At 40.5% G+C, this 22,304-nt stretch overlaps 1 protein-coding gene across 7 annotated transcripts in view; it reads left to right on the plus strand.

The window, feature by feature from the left end:
* Positions 1 to 760: 760 nt before the first annotated feature.
* Positions 761 to 22,304, plus strand: part of MYO6 (myosin VI) — a 103,243-nt gene continuing 81,699 nt past the window's right edge. For 5 of the 7 annotated variants that reach the window (XM_021553596.3, XM_021553605.3, XM_021553613.3 and 2 more), the window contains exon 1: positions 1,582 to 1,661. The gene's annotated coding sequence lies outside the window, so the exon portion shown is untranslated. Of the gene's footprint in view, positions 856 to 1,581; positions 1,662 to 1,769; positions 2,004 to 22,304 lie in introns of those variants that run through there. The other 2 variants (XM_085576413.1, XM_085576412.1) reach the window with 2 other exon arrangements.

Genomic DNA, 22,304 nt, shown 5'->3' on the forward strand with positions numbered 1-22,304 from the left:
TTCATTCACTTGTCCATGCACTTTTTTTCTCCCAGATAACAATTATCCTTATCTCTCTTTTACAAATAAAAGTAAGGCTGACTGTACAAAGTACTGAAAGGTAATGCCAAAGACAAACTTCAGTGCTCTAGAAGTTATACAATGTTTTGATTGTCCAAATTGTCAAACATTCTAAATTATGTCAAGTGAAGATGCAACCATCAAATTTACCTTAATACTTGACAGTCATGTGGAATGTTTTAAAGACCAAAACAAGTTCGCAGCACATTTCAGGAGTTGTAGGAATGTTAATCTGGACGCAGGATTGAACTCCACCCGTACTCCACACAGGATGCAGGATTACTCATGCACCTAATGTACTGCCATTTTCCTTCCATGTGTACATCCACTCTGATCCTTGACAGAACCCCCTGAGTTTCTCTAGGTTGCCCCTAAAGAAGCCCCTGGGATTTCTCTTTGTCCTCTGAAAGAGGCTAAGGCGTTGTTATGACAATCATGTCTACATGGGCAGCTATGGCTTGAAGAAATCTATGTAAATTATTTATTAGCTAGTGGCTGTACCCACAACGTCCCTGGTGTTGCCCAAACACTCAAAAAGGATGCAGTGAAACACACCTTGCTTAAAGAAAGGTAGCTGGGGCTGCAAAATCAACGAAAACACAAGATTTTGAAGTATTAACTGGTTTGTTTCACTTTGTCAGCAAAAGACGTATGAACGAACCATCGGGTGGAGAGCGAGGAGGCTTTGCACGTACAGTCGGGGTCATTGTGCTGCTCATGAACCATTGCGGCGAGAGAAGCACGGTGCTACGGGGAAGCCGACAAACCAGCTGGCGACGCCAGGAATGAATCGTGGTAAAGCCAAGGGACAGGGAGGTGACGCAGAGCTGCGGCTCGGGAGGGGTGGCTGTGGGTAGCCCCAGCGGTGGGACGCCCCGGCCGAGCATGATGCAACGATGCAATGCCGGGCCGCTGTCCCCGAGCCGCAGCAGCCGCAGGGATGGATGGCTGGGTGAGGCACACGCCGGGGCAATCCCGCGGAGCCGAGGCTGCCCCGGCTGCCCTGCAGGAGTGCAGGGGGCACGGGGCTGGCAGGCCACGCTGTTCTGCCACGCAGCAGCGGTGCCACCATCGCTGCTCCCAGCCCTGGAACCTCCGCCCAGGCGGGACCCTGGGGACACGGCAGGGACGGCACGGGGCCGGGGCGAGCCTGGGAGAGGGACCGGGCTGACACAGTCTGACTTCCAAGCTTTGTGCAGCAGGAGAGCCGCCACCTGCTCGGCACCTTTCTTGATGGGGCGACGGTCAGGAATGACCCCTTATGCAACCGCGTCGGTAAAAAATAATGGAAGAGGCCCAGCTCACAAAGTAGCCGTGGCCAGCCCCTCAGCACCACCGTGCGCGGAGGGCGCGGGCTGCGGGCTCGGCGCGGGGCCGGGGCTCCCGCCGGGCAGCCCGAGCGGAGAGAAGGCCGGGCCGGCCTCCGAGCCGCCGCCCCGCCGGCGCTGCCCCCGCCCCCGGCCGGCCCTGTGGCGGTGACGTGCCGGGCCGGGCCGGGCCGTGCCGGGCGGCGGGGGCGGCGCAGAGCGGCGCGGCGGCGGCGGCGGCAGGGTCGGCAGCGAGCGGGGCGCCGAGCGCAGCAGCAGCACGTCCAGCAGCAGGTAAGGACGCGGCCTCTCCGCCTCCGCCGCCCCTCCTACCCGCGGCGGGAGGCGCCGGCCCCCGGCCCGCCGCGGCTGCCCCCGCCGCCCCTCCCGCCCGGGCAGGTGCGGGCCGGGCCCTCGGCGGGGAGCGCTCCGGCCAGCGCACCTCGGGACCGACCTGTGGAACCGCAGCTCAGAATCCCTCCGGAGTGCGCGTTACTTCCTTAAATTAGCTGTCATGGAAATTCTTTCCTTTGTGGGTTTGTTTGGGTTTTTTTAGTATCATCCTCTGTGAAATTCCATCCTGCTGGGCTCCCCTCCTTGCTTCAGAAACACTTCTGTGCTGGTGGGATCGTCCTTGTAAGTGAAAATAAAATTTTTATAGCCTTTACTGACCAGACACAGTACGACTGGTAGTTCAGTGGAAAAACGTCTTTTCAGTGGAAAAACGTCTTCTGGAGTATTTCTGCTTGAAGTACTTTTTGCAGGCTGCGGTTTGGAGAGCAGCGTGTGTCACCGTGATGTACAACTAAAATCCAATACCCCGTTCCTCTGAATAGGAAAGCTTGAAACGGTCTCCTTAATGGTCTAGAATACGACCTGCAGTGCAGCAAATGTACTGTTGGTGCTTGCCCGATACTTGGCTCCAATTTACTAGTTTTGAACTAGTAAATGCCACCAAGGCCTGTAGGATGGAGGTAGCTGAACTAATATCTGGCTGCTTCTGTAAAAGGATGGTTGTCATCTGTTGTTTCAGCGAATACTGCTGAGTGCCAGCCCTGTTTTTACAAAGGTGCAGAGAAGTAGTACGTCGGGACTTGTGCCCTGTGGTGCTCCCGGAGGGAACAGACCTTTGAGGCGACCTAATTCCTCACAGTTCAGTTGGCATCGCCGGGCTGCGGGGCGGCCTATGGACTGGGTTCACAGCCATCCGAGTACAAAGGTTGGCTGCGGGACTGAGTCTTCCTTCTTTTGCAAGTGTGACAAATTAACAGGGTGGAGATGAACTCGCGAGTTAAATGTCATCTGCGTTTTTTTAACTTTATTTTTTAGCGGAAAAAAAAAAAAAGCGCCTAATAAAAATAGAAATATTTTAATTTTTTAAATGCTAATTATGAAAATTTAAAAGTATAGGCAAATGTCTTGCAGTATTTGTTTAAATATAATAAAACTGCTAACACACAAGTTAACTCTTAAATGTATGGTTTATAAAATAATTGCAAAAGAAAGATCTCAGTGTTGTTAAGATGGGAGAGTAACTATCAGAATTATCAGAGCACAAGTCCCAAACTTTTGTGTTGTTGCTTTTAATAACATAGAAATTAAGATTTTGCTTGACTGTATTTTTAGTGGATGGGTTTTTAATGTGTCTCAGTTAATAAACTATTTAGTGAAGGCACAGTTATGCCTTTGACTATACAACTATAAAGCCAGCAATGCAAATATAAAGGCAGTAAACTTTCCTGCGAGGCTGAATAGCTTTCTGAATGAAAACCATGTCAGTATTGGCAGAAATTCTAAGTTGAACTAATTTCCCCACCCCCATTATTTCTAGTCAGATTCCTCTATAATCTGCACTAAGTACTGTGTCTTTCAGCCTCCGGCATTGCCATGTGCTTTTGTTTTGATAATAGGTCAGTATTTTGACCCATTAACAATAATGTTCTCATAAGGAAGGTGAAATAGTGCTTCCTTGTGCCTGGTCCGCCAGGGTGGAAGTGGCTTTGTGACCCAATCTAACCTTTGCATTTTTGTGGTATTTGATAACACTGGTCTGAGGAAAGATTTCAGGTATTAGAAATTTTGACAGTCTTATGAGTGATGTGGCAAAGTTGAGTATGGACTAACTTTTTATCAGAACAAAATGTGAAAGCATATGATTAAGCTGGCAGGTTCAAAATGAACAAAAGTGGTGTGTTTTTGGTTTTGACCCAATGTGTGGTTAGTTAAGCTTTGGAAATCCTTTCTGAAGCATGTGGATATTGAAAGTTTACAGGGACTTTAAAAGCAGCCGGACAAATTAATGGAAGAAAAACCCACTAAGGCTAACTTGTGTGGAGTACCTGAAGTAGCTCAGGGTGTCACCAAGCTGAGCACAGAGCTGGGATAATAGGTTGGGAAAGTACTTTCAATTATTTATCAAATTTATATATTAATTTCAGGCATTAACATAGTGCAGACAACAGATCTGCTGTCTGACCCAGTAGGACTGCTCTTAGGAAAATTGTTCAACTGAAGTGAGTTTTTGAGAACAGCTGAACCAAAGGGACGAGGTCGAGAGATAACAACTCTGAGTGATAACTCTCAGGAAATGACTATGAGTCACCATCAAACATCAGTTTAAATGGTGCTGGGGGCAGTTCTGGCACCTTTGTACTTGTTGACATGGATATCTTTGATCAAAAGAATTAGCACAAAATATGAAGGAGACTGAGTAGTGCTTTCAGACTGTGTTTTTGATGCTCTGCTTTGGAGAACAAGAGGTTTCTGATAAGTTTGAAGGCAGTATTTGAGTACAAGATACTATTTTCAGGAAGAAGATCCCATAATGCAGATGGGTAAAGTCGACTTGGCAGCAGTGCCATGGGAGCAGATCTGAGGGTTACGTGGGATCACAAGAAGCACAGGGATGCAGTACTATTGAAGTCCAGCATTTAGCTTTTTCTACTAGTGCAGCTTAAGTTAACAGAATAATGTGTCCAGTTTTGGCCACAGGCTGTTAAGGAATATATATGCTTGGAAAGTATGTTCCACAAAGCTACGCAAGCTCATTTCCAGCAGAAAGAAATTAGATGAGGGGACAGGAAGATGCTAGGGCATTAAATTTAGTGAGAAGTGGTTTGTGTTCTTCTATCAGTGACTGTACTGAAAAAAGATGAAACTAATTTATACCAAAGACTTGATAAAGTTCTTAAAATCTGTTATGCCTTAGGGAAAACTGAAAGAAACTAAGGTTGTGCAATCTCATTTCTGCAAAAGTTTTTGAAAGTCAAATAGGATTTGTGTTAAGGATAAATTAAAAACACCCCTCAAAACTGTTTTACTTGTTCTCATGCAGGGGCTTGAGCTTGATGATTTCTTCAGGTGCTGTCTATATTTGGGCTTGAGCTTATGTGGAAAAAAAGCAATTTCAGTCCTCAAAAGATGAACAGTTTCTCTGATAAGTCCTATAATCTTTCAGTTGCTGGTCATCTCATGTTACAGTTTAAGGCATTTGGTTTTAAAATAATTAGTGTTGAGGCAAACTACTGCATTTGACAGCAAAATGTTGTGGTTTAGGAGCATAGCCTGTAATACTGTAGGAAATGTAGGTGTACACCATACTGTGATTTAAACCAGGAAAATCAGAGGGATAAAACTTAAGGTATTCATTATCTACTCTAGAGTATACTGCATGTGGCTTCTTAACTTTTGTCCTAGTTGTCCTAGTGTTTTACAACATCCTTGGGTCTGCAACACTTTTAAAAATGACTTTCTAAAAACCTAATTAAAAAAAAAAAAACTTGCCAATATCATATATGTCTCATTTTGTATCCACTTTTTAAAGTATGAGAAGGCATTTTAAAATGGCAACATTTTAACATAGCTTGCTATCTATTTAAATTTCTACTTTGTTATTTTTTTTGGAAAGACTGACTGTTGTAGGTCTGTAGTAAACACTAGTGACAGAGACTTGTGTTTCTGGGCACTGATAGATACTGTATCGATATAAAGAACAGAAGCTTGTAGTTTTTTAACTGATGGCTGTAGATAAATCTTCCCCTCTCCACTGAAAAACCAAAAAAACCCAGCAGTTTTGCAAAGCTGAATTAGAAGCATCAGCAGCCTTCATGGTTTTTACTGAGGCTCTGATGTTAAGAAAAGGACAGATAAATCTGTGGGCACTTTAATCTCTGGTGGACTGATTGCTGTAAGTAATGACCATATAAACGTAATATATGTATTTTATCAAGAAAAGCATGCTAAAGCTGTCTTTTGATAGGTGCCCATCTTAGAAAAACCTATTCAAAAAAACTGATTTAGCCAAAGCAAGTTCTTGTTGAACTGTGTGCAGAAACAGAGCAGAGGGTTATGAGGCTGAGGAGGGCTGGGTCTGTTTGGTCCTGCCGCTGTGTCATGGTGCTGCAGCTCCAAGGCAATGCCCGTTGCCATCTCTGGACAGCATAACCTGGCCTTGAAAAAGTGATTTTGGACTCCTTGGTGCACCTACGCATGCTAACTTCTTCCTGCTGAAAAGAGAGTTGCAGCCAGATGACATTTAACCTGCAGATACAGTGCTGGCTACTGCTCCCGTAGGCATTTAGCTCTGCGAGCTAAACTGCAGCTACTGTCAGCAGCAGGGCATGCATGAACGCTTGATTAAGTGTGGGTTGGTGTCTGGCTGCTGTGGCTGCGCTGCAAGTCATACCCAGGCATTGTGCCACTGAAGCATTTCTTTCAAGCCAAGGGACCTTCCTCGTAGGGTGAATGCTTCTTCTTCCTCTGCAAGTGTGTGGATGAAGGGCAGTTTCTGCTTGCTCCAGGGAATGAGAGATGGATGAGGCATCTGGAATGAAACTTCACTTTTTGTATGCACAGCTTGCAGCACTGCTGCTGTGCAGAATGTGGCCAGTTTCCAAACTGGAATCTGGTCCTGGCAGTGCCCAATGGAGGTGCCATGAGCACTACCAGATCTGGGGTGGCCACATTTGTATGTGCATCTTTTAGGACTTGATCTACTCTCAGAGAAATTAAAGAGAAATTCTCAGTCTTGAGCTGAAAGTCTGAATGAACCCTGGTTTTGTAAATGCTCAGCAGAAGGCCTTATTTATCATAAAATATTTTTTTTTCTTTTTTAAGCAATATATCTTAAGAGAACTTGCAGAATTAATTTTGCAAAGGTAGTTAAACAGACAAATTAAGGGTATTATTTACGTAGTGGAAAATTGTTTCATGAGCAAATTTGTTTTCCTTGTAATTAAAAAGACTTAGCGGGCAGATTTCAAATTCGTGAAGGGAAAAAAAGAGAAGTAGAGAATTTACAAAGCCAGTTGTTCACAAAAATATCTTCAATATTAACAAGATCTCTGGCTGTATTTCACAAAGATATCAGGAACCTTCTGAATTATATCTAAATGTTTCTATGAATCCTTCAGGCCTGAGCTGAAGCCACAGAAATATTGTTGCTTTTTGCATTGTGAGCAAACTCAGATTTGCATAGTCCAGACCTCCATCCCTCTTATCTGCTCTATTGTCTTTGTTGCCATGCACTCAGCAAGGATTTGATCACATCAGGTGCATTCTCAGTGTTACAGATCCAAAGGAGCCCAGCTATAAGGTTATCACCTTATAGTAGCCAGTTATCACCTGTAGTAGCCATGTTTAGGAAGAAGCGGTCTCTGTGAGAACGGCATGTCCGTCTCCAGTCCTTAGGTGTGCTCTGTGCAGGAGATCATGCCTATGGTGGGTTGATGGCAACCCTTCCAAGTTCACATCTGTGCTTTGCTCTTTCCTGATTTCTTTACGTGCAGTCCATCACAGCTGCTCTGTAGTGGGGGAATTGATAGCAATAAAACGCTTTCACCAAGTCCTCGGTGCCAAAGATAGTCAGTTTTGCTGTGTCTCCTTTTGCCTTGTTGGGGTGAGCTGTGTGCACCAAACCTGCTCATCGTGGCACTCTGCTTGTCTGAGGGGAGGCATTGGAGAGTTTTGGGGGAGGATGCTCTGTAGCTGCTCATCCAATTCAAGGTTTAGCTGTGTGCAGTGAGCTTTTGTGATGTTTGCCTTGCTTATGTCCTGCAAAGTTTCCAGGACAGGGAGCAGAGCATTCAGGAATAAAGAACCTGGCAAATATTTTTGATTACTTCAATTTTAAGAATTCTGTTGGGTTGTAGCTTTGTAAGCAGGTGGGCTGAGGTAATTGACTAGTGGACCCTAACAGGAGAAAATCTTAGTGGCTGCATCTTCTTGTCCTTCCCAGCAGTGTGGATGTTCATGGGGCTCCTTCACACCCCAGTGCAAATGGCTGGCTCTGCAGAAAGCAACAAATCCCATCACCTTTCTCTTCTGCACTTACTTTGCAGTCTCATAGACCTGTGTAACCTTCATTGCCTTTACCAAAAGTTAGAGAAATGCCTCCAGAGCCCTTTGCAGAGAAAAATAGAGACATAAAGAGTATATGTCGGGAAATTTAATAGAATCATAGAATTACAGAAGGGTCTGGGTCAGAAAAAACCCTAAAGATGATCTAGTTCCAACCCCCTGCTGTGGGCAGGGCACCCAGGCAGAGTCATGGACTTCAGAGGGCCCTAGGATAATATGGACTTCTATTACTGTGTAAAGATAAAAACACTTGGGTTTAGTACATGTGGTGGTTTTGGGGCTGAGAAAGAGTCTATTTTGTGGTTTTAGGGGTGAGTTTCTTTGTTAATTTTTTCTTTTTCTTTCTTTTTTTTTTTTTTTTTTTTTTTGTTACCTGGAATCCTTTACAAAGATAGATAAACTGATGATATAAATTTTTGTCTCATTTTCTAGGCTCCTACTGAGTTATGTTTTCAGTGTTTGCTGATTGCTTTAAAGCCTTGGCAGTGTTCATGCAGGCAGCCTTTATGGCAGGTGCTTGTGTACACAAATGGTGTTCTGCAGTGAATTCTATCTCTCTGCTGTGTTACTTATGTGGACATGCCAGGGATGATGCTCTTTCTCCTTCTCTTATACTTACTGGCTTGCTTTTCAATGAGTGTACTGCCTGTCAATCCTCCTGTTTCGATTTTTTTTTTCCCAAAATAAAGCATCTAATGGATTTTACAGATTTTAGTAGCTGATGTTCTTTTGGCTGTGGTTAAGAGCATTGCTTCAAATTTCAAAGTTCTTGGGAAACAGAAGAGAGGTGGGCTGTCATAGTTGTGTTGAATTGGAGTTTTTGGGAACAAAGCTCTCCTGTTTCTTCTGTATGCGTGGTTTTGCAGACAGTGGGATGATCTCTGTCTTCGGTTGTCATCCCATTACAATACTCTTTCATCTTCTCAAACACCTGAAAGTATTATGGTCAGACACTTAATCTTGGATTATTTGGACCTTGAGATAGTGTTTGGTTCACTGCATGAATATCCTCTTAAATTTTTTTCTCTTTGGGTGTATGGACATGCACTATGGGCTTTTGAAAAAAATCTTACACCTTAGTATTTTTTTAGATCATTTATGTTAGAACAAATTTTAAACTTTGTTTAGGTGAGGGATGTTTTTTGAAATACTTTTTGTGTCATATTCTGATAGTAATCAGCAACAAATTTTAGATCTTGTTTTGTGTTTTGCTGTAAAGTTCTACATCCGTTCAAAGGAAAAAAGATTGTTTCTTATTAACCCTGGGAGAGGAATCTTAGCCATGAAGTTTCTTAGCCTTTTATCATGCTGTACAAGTCATGTCTTGCTCAAAAGGTCAACACCCACAGAACATGTTTTTTACAGTTCAGTGGTCTAAGTAGCTGCTTTTCTTGTGGCTGAAGGAACCTTTCCTATTATCAATGAACATGCAGTCTTTTGATAATACGACATCTTATGCTATGGGTATTTCTGGTTATGTGCTAAATTGTATATATTCAACACCAAAGCAGCAATGACAAACACAAATAATGTGTTGACCATATACTCTTACAGATTATTCTCTTTCAGTTTAATTCCTTGCATCTTTTTCCAGTTTTGCATACATGTATGTATTTTTGTGAAATATTACATCAGATTTCTTTTAATTTCAAACTAAAAATAGTTTATTTTAGCAGCCGTTGGAGTTTAGCTTCTTTGTTTCTGTTGCCACAGAGTTCTGTGGCACAGAGTTCATGTAGTAGTCAGCCTAGCAAGGGTTATAATATATAAAGTTGGTTCATAGATTTTTTTTTTTTTAAGTTGCCTTTGCAGCTTCTGTTACAGTCTGGGATCAGTTACTGATCTCTTTAGAAAGAGTTTGGGGGTTTTTTTATGCCTTAAAAAAATGCATTTATATTATTTCCTGATTGTTTGTTTTTTGTTTTTGCTTAATTTGGATTTTGAGTGAATAATAAGTACTGACTGCTTGAGTACATAGGATAGAAGTGGAAATTTATATGGTTTAAAAAACCCAAAGCAGCTGTTTGAGATGAGTTGTTTTCAGTATTAATCCTGGTCTCTTTACAAATCCCTTTGGGAGAAAAGAGGGCAGACAAAAGGCACTTCATATCACTGGCGTGTTTGCTGAGTGACTGCTGCTTTAGCCCAAGGGAGGAGGTGGAAGCAGGGGAATGGGAAACTACCAGGAAGAGGAAGAGTATTTTGAGGTAAGCACCTTCTAAAGAAACACATGAAGGCTGAAGGGTGATGCTTAGGTGGGTCTGAGGAGCTGAGAGGACCAAAGGGACTTCAGCAAGATGTAACACTTGAAGATTGTAGTAGAAGAAAAATGCTGTTTTGCCTGTGTAAGAAATAGTTACTCATTTTTCATAAATGTAGAAAGTTTTGTTAAACCTTACCAAAAATACAACAGAAGACTGAATAGATAAAATATTACAGTGCCAGGGAGTAAAGCATTTTCCCCACCATGTATGCACCCACACAATGGAGGTTTCAACTTTTAACCCTTTAGCCCCTCCCAAAATTCTGTCCGTGGACTCTTTCTTCACTGTCCTGTGGTGGTGCTTACTTTCTCAAATCCTGATTGGATGTCAGATGTCACCATAGTGACAAGCTGACCCTCCCAAATATCCCAGCCCTGGCTGTCCCTTGATAACAACACAGAGGGTAAAACATAACTATAAATCTATAAAACTTTTCTTAACCTATACATGGTATTTGTCTGTTAATTGTGAGAGTCAATCATCACATTACTCATCTGTCCCAGCTGCTTTTGTGCAAAAGAGGTTAGCATTGGGGGCTACCCTTCCTACCTTGCCTGGGCAGGACTTCGAAGCCATGTTTTCCTCATCAAACGTAAGATGCTGCCTGATCCCTGTACATGTCCAGGCACTGACCCTGGGTGTGCCTCCTGTGGGTGTAAGACCACGAGACCTTGCAATTTGGGCTAAGTATTTCACCCCAAGACAGGTAAAGATTTTGGAGTGAGATCTGAAGGTATGCAAAGGTGTGGTTAGTGGTAATTAATGAAAGCTAATTGGCTTATGTTTTTGTAGGACTCAGCATGTTCCTTCTAGCAGCTTCTTGTTTCCATTGGTCATCTTGTTGGAAATGTCCAAGTAGTTTTTGGGGAGTCCAGGTGAGACAGGAGCCTTCTCAAAAGGAGCTGTTACTTCTTCCACTGTACATACTTAAGGGATAAATTTGAATGTGCAAGATGCAGCTGTGCATGAGGCTGCTGTAGCTTTGTTTTGTTCAGTTTGATCAGCTGCTTAATTTTAAATTCATGGCCTAATTTTTTGAGGAACATTTTATGGGCAGGCAAATCCACAAAATTGTAATCTCCAGTCTGACAATGAAGAAGGCACATCTGTGTGTGGACTTTCTTCCCACGTGTTTAATTTTATTTTGTAAGGAAAAGCTGGGTAACTTGCACACATGTAAAGACAGAGGAGAACTGAGTTGAATGTAAAATAATAGCTATATTTTAAGAAAAAGCAATTTTATGTTGTGAAAAATTAGCCTAGTATTATTAGCAAGCATTTGAACAATGTTTGCTGATTGGTGAGGGTGCTGTTTATTTTTGAAGATTGTCTTTTAGCAGACTTCAAGTTACTACCGTTGAAAAGCAAGGATGTTTTATTTCCTTTTTTCTGATAAATCACTTCCCTCAATTATCTCCTGCAAATGTTCGGACTATGCTGTATTTCTAACATGAGCTAAAAGATTGTACTAATACGTAGGGAAGTGAAGGAAAACTATTGTTCCTTCTCTCTTGTCAAAGTCTTTGCATCTGTTTCAATACTAACCAGAAGAAAATGCTGGAGGAGAATGAAGGGTTTTTAAAAGTCTTCCTTTAGCTGAGGAGAATTTCCCCTTTTTTAGGTACCAGGCTGTCTTCCAAGGACTTGCACTCAGCTGGGACAGGAATGGCATGGTGTGGAGCTTGGGCACTGCAGGTTATAGCAAGTAATGGGATGCAGACCTTGGTTCAGTGATAGCTGATATCACCTCTTTCCACTGTTGAATGTAATGGCAGTCAAATTTTGACCCAGATGCATGTGATAGCATTCATTTGGAGTTCAGCAGAGTGTAGAACATAATGAATGCTCCAGTGGATGTTGTTAGCATGTCACCTGGATTGGCTTTCTGGGTTGCATCGTGTGTTGCCAGTCATTCATCTGCCTGGATCACTGTGGTGCAATCTGGATCCTTGGTGGTGCTTCATGTGCTGATATTTGTTGATGGCTTCACAATGTGTCTCCCTCTGGATCAGACTTCTTTTTTCAGGATCAGCTTCTGCCCCTAAAGAATCTCTGTGTAAGTTATTCCCAGGACACATGCCTTTTTAATTTTTTTTCATTTATTTTACACCACTTCCAGGATATCCTGCCTTTTGTGTTTCACAACTTGCTGGCAATGGGAAGGATTTGCATGGCGTCAGTCCTACAGATGAGCTTGCAGCTTCACATGCTCTTTGTCGACTGCTTATACCAAGACAGATTGCAAATGGAGTTTGTACAATCGAGCAAGTAAAACTGGCTGCATCAGTGTGGTTTCCTGAGGATGAAAGAGATGCTGGCTTTTACTTTACTTATCAGCCAGGCTTGGTGTCTAGTCAAAAGGGTAGTGGAGAGATGCAGGGCAGAACATCTGGTAGAAGCAGAATTTGAAGACTGGGAAAAGAGTTTAATCAAAATTAAAATCTTCTTCTTCTTTGTTTTCCGCCTTCCCTAGTGGAGAATGACCAGTGTCATACCAGTTAGCACTGGATTGGGAATGGCTGTAATTACTTGAAAGCTGTCAACCTACAGTTAACCCTGCTCATCAGGCTGAGGTTTGGAGAGTGATGTGGAGGACACATTTGCTGCAGGGAACATTCCTGTCATGGCAAGCTTTGCTCATGTGTGCCCAGCATTTCCTGGGAAGCCCTGCAGTAGAACATGCTGGCTTTCCATCCGAGCGAGCAGGAAGGAATACTTTGTGTTGTTGCAGGCTATTGTGAGTTGTTGCTCTGCTGGGGACTCCTTTGACTTTTTGCAGTGGTCCTTGCACCAGATGATAACGAGCTGAGCTTGTTCTGGTCAGCAAAGCTCCTCGTCACCATGACAAGAGCACCTTCACAAAGAAGGCCCTATGCCTTTTACCTCCTAAAATGCATGTGGATTCACTACATTCCTGGATCAAAGTAACAGTCGGTCTTCCTGTTTTGAAAAAAACGGAAGTGGGGAGAATACTGTTGCTTTGAGATGAACATCTGCTTTTCAGGCTAATTTTAGGTGCAGCTTAATGTGTAAGGAGGAGGCAGAAGGGCTGGACAAGGGGACATCCAAAATTATGAATGCTGGTGTTGAGCAGGATGGTGTAGGTAGAAGCAGCCACATGGGAAAGCATGATCGGGAGCAGTGGTTGCAGAGCTGGGTGCATGCTGGACAGGGAAGGCTGAGCAGATGTGACTGATCTTCCAGGGAGAGCCTTGCTGGCTGGGCTCAGAGGCTCAGCACAGGGCAGGATTAGCACAGCTCCACTGGCAAAATGGGCAGCTGTGGGCATCTTGTGTTCCCCAAAACAAAAAGCAGTCCAAAATATAGTAAGGAGTTTTTTAGAATACAGTTTTAACTCTAAATGAGAGTTTCTGTCTAGAAAGAAATTTTTTCCTTTTTTAAGGCATTTTGAAGCTGGGAGAAAGATAAACTAAGGAATACCTAGAGAAAGGGGAGAAGCCAGGTATCAAAGATGATACTACAATCAAAGCCTTTTATTCCACTGCTACAATAGAAGAGCAGGTCAGGCAAAAAAATCAGTTGTCTGTCCTATACCTCCCCAGTGCTTTTCAGTATAAATCTAGTTCAAGAGACCTTCAGTGGTAAAAGCTTACAGGAAAGCTACTGTAGTTTATAGAGCACTTCCTGGGTGGCTCAGCCTTCATCTCTGAAGACACACCTGATGTATTAGGGTTTCCTGTGCTGTTATTTCTTTTATGCTGGACACGTTCCCAGAATTCTGTTAAAAGCTTCTGTATCAAAGGAGGATCATCCCACAGCACGAGCTGCTGAATGCGTGGAGAAATTAGGTAAACTGCAGCATCCAGTAAAACTTGAAAGAGTTTTATAGAGTGGAAGCTGAAAAAGCAAATGCTTTTCTTATAACCTTTGAAATATAACTGTGTTTCTGTCTTGTACTTAATGTCAGTAACTTTTGCTAACTTGTCACTTCTAAAAAAAGTTTGTTATTTCTTAACAGACATGCAGTGATATTTTTATTTTAGGAAATTTAATTCGTATTTTTCACAGGTCACAACACTGGGAAGTTAGCCAGCATGTTTCACCCTTGTGTATGAAGGCAGCATAGAAACTGGACGTGTAGGCATTTGAGAAGGCATTTGATTAATCTTGTTTCCTTTATTGTTCCCAAGTTATTGGAGTTATTCAAGAGGTATGCATTTTTTTGAACTTAGAGTAAGCCATAATAGCCAGCAAGTTCTTTTCAATGATCACCCAATTAAAGAAGAAACTCTGGAAGCTGTGAAAATCCTCTGAACAGATTATTGATACCAAAATGCAATGGTTTTTATTGTTCTTTATTTATTAACAGAAATAGGGTTTATTATGGTTTTTATTTATTAATAGAAATAATAAGAGAATTCTTCAGACTTTGTGTCCTTCAGTCAATAAAAGGAAGCACATACCTCCCTGTAATTGAAGTCAGGTATGCTATTGTAGAGGGTGGAACAAGACTCTGTAAAGAGAGGTGGAGTCTCCATTAAGTGGTGTGATGGGTACTGATTCATATGTTGATGAATTTTGTATAATAGGTCTGTTGGTTGATTGTGTTTTGGTTTGGGTTTTTCTTTAGTTCAGTGAGTTGAAAGTTGTATCATTGGGCTGCTCAGTACTACATTTTACTCTTTTTGAATTCAGTTGTTCTTGAGTTCTTGCCTCAAGACTTAATGTAGGTCACTGGGAGGACACCGAACCCCATGTGATTGTTGCTGTCTCAGTACCAAAGGAACTGGAATTTTCTGGGTTCCTGAGGAAGCACCTGACTTGTAATAATTCTCCAGGATCTTCATTGTACTTATGTTCTACACAATTGTTTCTTTTACACTGTTTTGAATTTTTTCTAAGATGACCTTAGAAGATCTCTAATCATATGATGATGTGAAACAACTGTATTTAAAAAACTTCTAGTTTTTCAGTTCCAATGAATAATTCAAACCCAAAAACTCAACCCCAAGGAGGACTTTTTACTCTAGAAAAGAAATACAGGAAATCTATGAGGAGTTTACTATTAGCTTCCCCCTGCCCATCCAAGATAGTGCCCAGGTCATTCAACCGTGTGAAGAAATACCCGTCACGAAAGCAGATTTGAAATATTTTCTATTTGCAAGGGGGAATTTGAATTAATCATATCTAACTTTTATGTTGAATTCCTGATCACTATAGCTTAAGCTCCCATGGAGCTCAAATTTTGGGTGAAAGAAAATATATGGGAAAAAAATAAATCTATCTGAAATAAAACAAATATATTTGCTGGAATATAGGAAGTGCTGAAGACTTCCAGACTGGAGTTCTCAGTAGAATACTTGAGTGAACTTGGCTTGCTGCACTGTAGATCACAGGTCCAGGAAGCTGAAGAGGGTGCTTTGTAAAGCCTTGAGAAGGGGAGCAACAGGTTGTCTTGTTGTGGGTCCACTGATGATAAGTTTCACATGACCTCACAGTCTTTCCTTCAATAGCAGTACAGTTTCTTCTGCATTGTATTCCTTGTCTTTTAAAAACTAGTTATATATTAGTTTTCTATGAAAAAAAATCGGAAACTGTTTTGTGGTTTGCTATTTTGTAATCATCAGGGTGAGGGCCTTGCTTGTAATCAGGAATATGTCAATTAAATATTTTTAACCTGAGGACTTTGCATGTGACTTTTTGAACTGTTTTCTAGGCATTTCTGAGTCTATGAAATATCTACAAATGCTGAAATCAGCCAGGAATCTGGCTGGTTCTCAAGTGTTTTTGTCAGAAGGCATTAGTGCTTACCTTTGGCTATGTCTGTGTGTATACTGAAAAAAACCCAAAGAAGTGGCTTTTCAGACTAGATGTGACAACTTGTAAATCAGATAGAGGAATATTAAACTAGAAAGAAAAAAATATTAGTCTTAATTTAAAATCTGTCTTAGTGGTTAAAAGTAATTCTTCAAAACATTTTCAAAATTGTGTTTAAAATAGTTCCTGTTTCTAGTCTGTGTGGTCTCTGTTTCCACTGACTGTGTATTACAGCTTTTTTCTGCTAGATTGAAGTATTCTGCAGCTTGTTTTCCATGTAAATATTACATGTACTTAACCTGTCATTACATGACCCTTACTGGTTTTTTACTTGGCAAAGAGTTGTTTAAAACCAGATGGAATTTTTGTGTGGCTGGTACGGAGCATTTAGAGGAAAGTTGTGCAAGGAGATGTCTTGCCTTAACCTTGGAAGAAAAAAGGGATGTGTCTTTGAGGTTAGAAATTAGTAATAATGTATTTTCAGTGGGAAGGATTTTGGAATGATTGATTTAGATTGTTCTAGAATTGGAGGAAGGCTTTAAACATGCTGCTTTTGATCACAGGAGATGTTAGAATTAAAAGAAAAAATATAAGAAGATTTAAATATCTTTGAAGCATGCTTAAGAACTATTCACGTTATCCTCTTCTCTAATTGATTAACTGGATAATAGGTTTAAATGTACCAAATAACAAAACCCCTGGATTTCATAGCAACTGATCTGAAATGATCTAATTAAGTTTGGGTTTTCCTTTTGAGTCACCTGGGTGAATCCTAATGATGTACAGCAGATTGCATTAAATTGGATTGTGCCTGTTTCTTGGAAATAGTGTTGAGAAAATCAGAAATTTATTCAAGAATGTCAAATAGATAAAAGTACTGAGTGGAAGTATCTGTTTCATGCTTTCTGGTCCTCCTCACTCATATGGGCAAATCCATTTGATTACCTTTCTTGATGGTTTTGATATTGAGTGTATTGACTATGCATGGTATATGTAGGCATGAAGCTAAGACATGGTTTGAACCTGTGATGTCAGTTTTGCTCATTAAAAAATCGTTTAGTCTTTTTGATTTCTGGACCCCCTGAAATTTCTGCTGAGCACCATTCTGCTGAATTTCTGTCATAAATTTCATATGTGTGAGGTCTTTGCAATATTACTATTCTGTAATCTCCTCTTCAGGGGCTGCCAAACCAGCAGTTATTTTTAACTGTTATACAGGAGTGTTATTTAAATCCTAAATTTTATATGGGCCATATCTCTGTGATCCACAAAAAGTGCCCTACTTTAACAGTTGAGAAACACAATGAATGTGAACCATCCTTGACATAAAACAGCTCAAGGAAACTTTGGTAGTAAGTTCCAGAAGGTTTGCTGATGGAGGTTCTGTTACATTTTCCTTTTTTCCCCTTTATGTTGCACAAACACAAGAACAAAAAATACAGTTGTTTGGTAAATACTATATGTAAATTCTTCTTAATGAAATGTTAAAAAATTTGTATTTATTGTCTGATGATCAAAGTCATGATTTTCTAGATTGGCCTTGAATATCTGAAGTCAGGTTGTGTCCAAATAATTCAGACCATGCTTGTATGTATTTTAGAGTTATTTAATTTGTTTTCTTTTTTTTTTTTTTTAATGTTGTAGGTAATAGTTGTGAAGATAAGAACACCTGCTGAACAAAATTTTCTAAGCTATGGAAAAAAAATGGGGTTTGGGAGTGTCTGAGTTTTAAATCTGAATCGTGAAAATAGGCTTAACATTTTAGATATGCCTGTATTACTATATCAAATATTTTGCTTTTAATAAATGGAAACTTTTATGTCTACAAAAGGATTGTATGCTTCTTGAGTCTACTTATAATTCAATGTTAATGCAGACTTACTTTGTTTATTTTTAACACAGAATCATAGAATGGTTTGGGTTGGGAGGAACCTTAAAGCTCATCTAGTTCCAACCCCCAGCCTTGGGCAGGGATATATTTCACTAGACCAGGTTGTTCAAAGCCACACTTTCAGGATGGAGCATCCTCAAGTTCTCTGGGCAGCCTATTTCAAAACCTCTCCACTCTCTCAGTAAAGAACTGATTAGAAGTATAGATCATATAAGTTGGCAGAGATATTTTTCTGTTGTTGTTGGGACTCGTATTGCCTGTGTTGGGAAGAAGGACACCAAGAAATGGGAAATGTGACTCTTGTCCTGGGTACCTCTTGTCCTGGCAGAGGGATGAGAGAGCTTTACTTGGTTTTTTTTGGTGGCAGTATCTGTGGTTTTGTGGGGAAGAGTTAACATTGTACCAATCTTGTATTCGGGAACTATAAGCTTCTGCGTGTGAGCCTTTTGCATTTCCTTGAGAGTATTTTTATATTTTTAATGGTATCTTTCAGTGTGGTTTTGAAACAATTTGGATTTGTGTTTTATATATTGTCCATAAATTAATTAAAAGTTTACTTTTTATAATGTGATGTTGGAACAGGAACAGAATTTTTGATACACAGTTAGGTCTGCGGAATTGCAAATGCTAGCTGTGCTTTTGACTTAAAACCCTAATTCAAGTCTCTCCTTTCTGACAAACAGCAGTAAGATTAGTTAGCAGAGAGAGGGATCTATACCCCAGTTTTATACAAAACACACTGATTAAAGTTATTTGTAGGCTGAGTAACAAGCCTTTGTTTGGACTGATGAACAGGTTTATGTCAAAACATGCAGGAACAGGACTTACTCGCATTCCTGTTGCTGTTGCTTCCACATTTCCAGTCCACAGCATCATCTGATGGGGAGCCAGTGGTGAGTTACCAGCTGAGCATGCAAGTGATGTTTTGCTTTGAGACCTGTTTGATTAGACAACAGTAATCTCACTGTTTCCTTCCATAGCCAGGATGAGGGCTGCTTGACAGGCACTTGGAGTGCATTGTCCCTGGGTGGGCTGGGGAGAGCTGCCTGCTGGGGGCTCACAGGATGGGGACTGCCAAAGCATCTTGGAACAACTGAGGTGGAACTAAAGATCATTTTAATCATACTTTGTGTTTAGAGAGTGAGATCACTACAATTATATAAGCTCTAAAGGGTGAAACATGTGCTTAGCTGGTGTTTCAACTCTAAGAAGCATAAATTTAAAGTATTGAATATTAGAGGTCTAAGGTAAAATTTTTGTGTTGTAGTAGCAATAGTCAGTCCTTGAGGAGGAAAGAAGGAAGAAAAACTTAGTTTATGTTACTTAAAACAACTATCTTTGTTTTAAGGCTGTTTTTCCTGGTTAAGTGATGATGTGTGATTGGTAGCTATATATTATGTGATCACTCATACTTGGTATTAAAGAATAAAGCCTAGATAAAAAAAGGTGATCAAGTTGAAGTGCAGATAAAAAAGGGGAAAAAATACTGTAAGCTGGTTTGTCACTATATTAGAGCAAGAGTCTTTTGTCATGCTGTTAACCATCAGTAGCTGGCTAAAGAATGAGTAGAGCTGTTGTCTCCATTAGTGTTATAGTTCATTTTAGGAGTTTACTATTGTACTGAACCTCCTGGTTGTCTGCATTTATGGCACTGCAAGTCCAGGCACCAAACTGGATCCTATTTGGATGAAACCAACCTGGAAGATGCTCCTTAGAAAAACACCTGATAGTCTGCAGCTGTGAATTCATATGCAGTCAGGGGCACCAGACTAGAGATACGTGGTACAAACTAGAACTAGTTAAACCCTCATGATGTGTGGAGTATGGGCATTGGTCCCTCGGTGCTGCTGTTTCACTGTTATGCAGTTACTCCTATTGTATTGTGTTATTTGCTAACAGAGGTGTATCCCTTGAATTTAAAACTTATTGTTCAGATTTATGTCAGGAAAAATAATGACTTAAAAAAAGTGTGCAAATAAATATGTCCTGTGTTTCTGAAATTCTCCTTTTTTTGAAATAATGGTTACTGTTAAAATCTTTAGAATTAGTAAAAAAGAAAAAAATCCAAACCAGAAATATCTTAAACTGACCATTCAAGTCTTCTTGAATAAGATGTCTTTGATTTTGAAAGCATAATATTTTGTTTGCCCTACAGTGTGTTCAGTTTAATTCAAAATATTGTAAGAATGACTAAAAAGCAACAAAATGAAAGAAGTGTGCTACTTAGAGTTGAAAATAATATGGGTGTTTTTATTTACCATTTTGTTCCTGAGGTGAAAATTATTTTTATATGATCCTAATCTCACCACAATGTTCAATTATTGAATATTTGTTAAGAGAGGAAAATGAAATTGAAACTAAATATCCATGTAATTAAAAAAGAAAAAAGCGCCCATGATAATTGCAGTATCTTTTTATTTAGCAGAGCTTCACTCTGTTGTCTGATCTTAGATCCACTATTCCCTTAAAAATGTCTAACCATCAGATTATCACTGGATTGAGAGTTCTTGGACATCTAGATTGAAACCATTGCAGCTGAATTAAATGAAGATTGCATGGGCAAGACTTGGTGACCTGGTTTTATTTCTTAGATGAGTTTCCTAGCCTCTGAAGATTCATTTGTTGTATAAAATATTTTGCATGGTCTGAAATGAAGGCTTAAGTGCCACAAATAAATGCTTTGAGCTGCTAACCCCAACTGGGAAATAGCAGTGGCAGCATGACCGTGCTCATTCTCCCAGCTGTAATTGTTCAGGAAGTTTTGAATTTAAAAACACCTGAGCTGCATTTTGTGTCTGAATTTGCAAGCTGACTAAAAGCTTTCCTTAAGTCCACTTCTTGCTGCCAAAATAAATAAGCTGATCTTAGCATGTGACTGTGGTGGTTTGTCCTCTGTATGAGCTTCTGTATAGAATTTGTAATTATGCTTAAGGGCTGGTCCTGGGAACCGTGATTCTGCATAAGTTGTTTTCAGTTTACTTGCACATCAGATTGAGACTGTGTGTGCCTGTTCCCGGCCCCAGGGGCCATTCTCTTCTCTTGCCTGTGCAGAGAGTGTGTGTTTGCTCTGTTGCCTGTATGACGACACCTGCTATTGAAAACCTTACAGCTATCCTGGACTTCTAAAATATGCATTTGGCTAAGCTTGGTTTTTTGTAACATTTGGGCAGAAAATTTATAAACATTTTTGTGGTGTTGCTGGTTGGTAATTTTTACTCATTGTTGGCTTTAATAGAATCATGAGCAGGGATGCACTTTCTTGCAGCATTCTTGTTAAATTAATAAATAATATTTTATACATGATGGGGATGGGCAGTAACATTCATGTAATCCATCTGAGATTAAAATCAGTTGGTGAAATGCAGTTGGACTTTGATCTCAATCTTCTATTTTCTGAACAAGAAGTGAGTGTGATGTTCTTGAGCTGGATTTCTTCTAACTCATGGTTCATAAAAGTATTGGAGCTATGGGAGCTGCATCAGTCCATTTGAGACACTGAATCAATAGTAAGAAAAATAACCTTTTTTCTTTGGCTGTGGCAAAATCTGCGTAAAGATTAGTCCATAGTCTATAATCTGCATGACTCTGTACCAAGGTTTAGGGAAGCCTAGAACTTTCTCAAACCTTACAGTGAGCAGTGTCTTGCCAAAAAATGAGAGAGTTGAGTTGTGGTCAGGATGTGGCTAATGTGGAAGTTGTTATGGCCTGCAGTTTTCCCTGCTGCCAAGATCCTGTCAGTGCTAATAGCAGATTTTGTCTGGTTTGTTGCTGGCCAGATGCCAAGCCTTTACAGTACTTGGCCTTCTGTGAAACTACAAACTGTTTGTGACTACTACAAGAATTAAAGGTTATTTTAGAGTCACAGAATGGTTTGAGTTGGAAAAGACCTTAAAAGAGATCAAGTCTTACCCCTCTGTCCTCACTAGGTTGTTCAAAGCTCCATTCAACTTGACCTTGAAGGTTTCCAGGGATGGGGCATTCACAGCTTCTTCAGGAAAACCTCATTGCTTTTTTTTACACCCAGCCTAAATCTATCCTTCTTCAGTTTAAAACTGTTGTCCCTTGTCCTGTTACTAGGGACCTTGATAGAAAGTTTCTCTCCATCTTATAGGCTTCCTTCACTTATGGAAAGGCCACAATAAGGTCTTTCCTGGAGCCCTACCTTCTTTATTCTGAACATCTCCAACTCTCTCAGCCTTTCTTCATAGGAGAGATGCTCTGGCCCTTTGATAATTTTTTATGGGTTTTAAGTGTATTTTACTCCTATATCATATACTCCATAAAATTTTTTTGAGATTGAGATTATGTCAATGATCTTTATGTTTTGTTGCATTTACTGTTTTCTTGTCTCATAGTAATGGACCCACTATACTCATCTTTCCAAGGAAACAAGTGGAGTTGCTGACAAAACATGTTCTGTTTTACTTCTTGAAGTAGCTTTCTTGTCTTTGCTGTTAAAATTGTCTTAAGTGACTGTCATGATCTTTTATGTTAAGAGAAAGCTTTCAGTCACCTCCCTTAGAATTACTGTTTTCAATGAGATCTGTGAACTTGTATTTATTTATTTATTTATTTGCATACAATATTTGAGTAGATTTTGACAAGAATCTTCCTTTTTTAGTTGCGTGTTTCTGAAGGGAGAGTTCC

The sequence above is a fragment of the Lonchura striata genome, chromosome 3, assembly GCF_050655825.1.
Source record: "Lonchura striata isolate lonStrDom1 chromosome 3, ASM5065582v1, whole genome shotgun sequence".
NCBI classification, from domain to species: Eukaryota; Metazoa; Chordata; class Aves; order Passeriformes; family Estrildidae; genus Lonchura; species Lonchura striata.